Raw genomic sequence first — 3,179 nt, 5'->3', positions numbered from 1 at the left:
CCATTTTGTTTTGTTGGCAGTTGTCGTACCCAGATTTCTCTCACCTTATTCCTTGCCGCCATTTTGAAAAAATTTGCATATTTGTCCATCCTCGATGGACAAACTTGATCACGTGATCTGCTGTGTGCCAGGGTCTTCTTAAGACCCGCCGCCATATTGAAAGCCGAGAAGACCCTGGGAACGAGGTTGTCTCTCCGGGCGCTCACCCGCTGACCAAGAAGCCCGAGGACTCTGGGTACGAAATTGTTACCATCCATGAGTCGCAACTATCCCATAACTCACTTCGCGCATAGCCATTAAAGTGGCCATGTGCGAGTTGAGAGTCACTCGCAGAGGTAAGTCGACTTTGTTCCCATTTCCTTGCCTATTTAGCCCAGTTTACATTCTTAAGAAGTCACGAATAGAAAGAAAGAAAATTCATTAACATGGGTAGCTTTTTGTAAGGCGTGTCGTAACTTGTAGATTTTAATGTCACGGTATAAACCTCAGTAAACCTCAACACATTGCGCACTCCGCTTGTGGAAAAAACACGATGTGTCGTTTGAGTTTAAATTGAGGTTAGGTGTTCGTGAAAGTTTACATTCACGTTGATGAAAAATGCTTTCTCCCTGACGTGTTGAGGGATGATACCATTATTTAACTCTCTTTCTGAGTGAATGTAGAAGCATCATGCATTGCTTATGAATGAAAATCTGTGATCGATAGTCCTTCTTTGCCAGCATCCTCATGTCATGTGTTTGTCTTAACAGGTTCTGAATTCTCAGGGTGGCAGAACAGCGATAAGGTGAGCCTATCGCCCAAGTTTTGCATTTGTTAAGATTGCAAATCCGGTTTCAGAAGTGGTTGAGTTGCACCAGGGCTTGTTTGGCTTCTTGTGCTAAGCTGTGATGAAAGTGCAGGGGTCCTGAAACTAGCTACATATGTGAGCTGGCCGACGCACTGGCACAATCTTTGCACATGGTCTAGAAGGTGTGTTCAGTGTGTTGGGAATCTGCATTTACTGAGCCTCCTCTGGTAAAAATCTTTTCATTATGGCTGACCAGATGAAAATAAGACAAATTTCACTTTGGCAGGATGGCAGGTCAAAAGGTCACTTTTGAGACCTTTCAATGCATTTTTATTAGCTGTTTTATTCTTTAATTTTTTGTAAATTATTAAATTATGTTGAAGCGATCTTTATTTTACCAAATCCTTATTTTCATTTTCAGGCATTGAGTTTGCTAGCTGAGAGCTGAGCATCCAATCGCTGTGAAGCTTGGAAATTGTGCAGAGAAAATGCATCTTGTCTTGCCATTTTGGGCTTTGAACTAGTGTTTCTTTTATAGCTCAGTTAGAAAATATGACCAGATTGAGTAAGCTTTTTAAAGTCAACACAAGCTTTATAGCATGGTGCAACTACAGTGTATTGATGAGGTACCATTTGGTCAGGATTTACAAAAAATCGCTTGTAGCACTGTTAACTAAAAAGAATGTTTGAAAGTTGAAAGTGAAAAAAAAAAATTTCTCTTTGACAGGACGTACCTATCCTATCACACTTGCATGTATGTGTACCATCTTTCTTACCACTGAGGGGTTAGCTTTGTTGGTATACAACTGACCACTGACAGTGTGGAAGGTTCTTTTGTAAGACTTGGGTCTTATATTACGTAACATCATTATATTGGGTCTTACATTAATATCAGCAAGCAGTCAGAGTATTTTGTCCTCTCAGATGAAAAGACAAACTAGATTGCTCTCTAGGTTTTTTCATTGAAATTTACTTATAGAACCTCTCAATTTTCTTTTTTTTCCTCTTTTGCCTGCCTCGAATAGCCCTTGCACTATTGCAGGCAAAAGCTCTGTAAGTTACAATGTAGTAAGTTTAAAAGAATTGTTATTAATTATTTGACAATTTGACTTGTTGAATTAAAAATTGTTGTTGATGAACTGTAAGCCCCTTCTCATAACATTTCAAAAATCTATGGGAAATTGGAGCTCCCATACACTGTTAGTAGGTATGATGTGATCTTGCATAAGGTCACAATCCTTTGTTAGACACCTACAATTCAATAATAATTAACCCATTGACTCCCAGGGGTTCCCCATTGACGAGTAAAATCGTCTGGCGTTAGACAGTAAAATACTAAGTCTGACGGGTTTAGGCCGGTTTGGATGTCAAAGGGTTGCCGTAAGCAATAGAGGACAGTTATGCAAACCTGAGACACAGTCAAGGGTTTGCATAATTGTCTTGAATTCTCCCAACTCCCCCGAGTGTTTAGATGAGGCTATAGAAACACTGAAAAAAAGTTCTCTATTGCTTTTATAAAATAATCCTCAAAGATAATTTGCCAAATGAAGGAAAATGTGGGTTTTTTACTTCTTGATTGAACAGATTTTCTTGATACACACTCATATTTCCTACCAGCCAATCAAAATGTGCGTGTGACAAAACATAACCAATTAAAATTTGTGTGATGTCATGGCCATGTTGCCATACTCTCATCTAAACACAGCTATTAACCAATGAGAGTGTGTGTACTATCCTAATTATTTCATAATAATAAATACCGGTAGTTGTTATATTTCACCTTTGCACTTTGTTGATGGAAAACGTTTGAAAAACCCATCCTGTATATTGCTTTATCCATCTTATGGGAATACTTAATTTTCAAAAATGCTGTAACACAATATGGGGTGCTTCTAATCTCCATTTGATAGCTCTGTAGAGCTCTTCAAGATTTTTTGGTGGTTACTGACTGATCATTGATCTTGTACTTGTGATGAGACTACAGTGTGTTACGTTAAAAATAGTAAATGGAGTGTGCCATTGTATCATAATGGCAAAATAACCTAAGGTTGTAGAAGTCATACATGAGATGAGAATCACATCCAATGATGGTCTGAATACCTTTCTTCTGAAAGGATTTTTGTGAGTATGAACCCATTCACTCTTAAGACATCCCAGAATGCCACCTGTTGACGAGTAAAATCGTCACATGTTTGACAGTAAAATCACTCCCAGGAGTCAATGGATAAAGCGTACCTTTAGAAAATAATCTGAGCATAAGTAAAACGTATCAATTACTATTTGGTAAATATTTTCCCTTGTTTCTGATTATTGGTATTTATTATATGGACGGGAGCGTTTCACCGGGAACTAAAACACTCGTACAATCAATACGATCACTACAACTGAGAAC

General features: G+C 38.3%; 1 long non-coding RNA gene across 1 annotated transcript; it reads left to right on the top strand.

Moving 5' to 3' along the window:
• Positions 1 to 272: 272 nt before the first annotated feature.
• Positions 273 to 1,927, top strand: LOC137987656 (uncharacterized). The gene is made up of 3 exons (XR_011120685.1): positions 273 to 335; positions 750 to 784; positions 1,209 to 1,927. It is a non-coding gene; the product is annotated as an uncharacterized lncRNA (long non-coding RNA).
• Positions 1,928 to 3,179: the final 1,252 nt, after the last annotated feature.

Source organism: Montipora foliosa, unplaced genomic scaffold (genome assembly GCF_036669935.1).
Source record: "Montipora foliosa isolate CH-2021 unplaced genomic scaffold, ASM3666993v2 scaffold_371, whole genome shotgun sequence".
Taxonomy (NCBI): domain Eukaryota; kingdom Metazoa; phylum Cnidaria; class Anthozoa; order Scleractinia; family Acroporidae; genus Montipora; species Montipora foliosa.
Note: the sequence above shows the minus strand (reverse complement) of the source record. Positions and strands in the feature narration are given on the sequence as shown.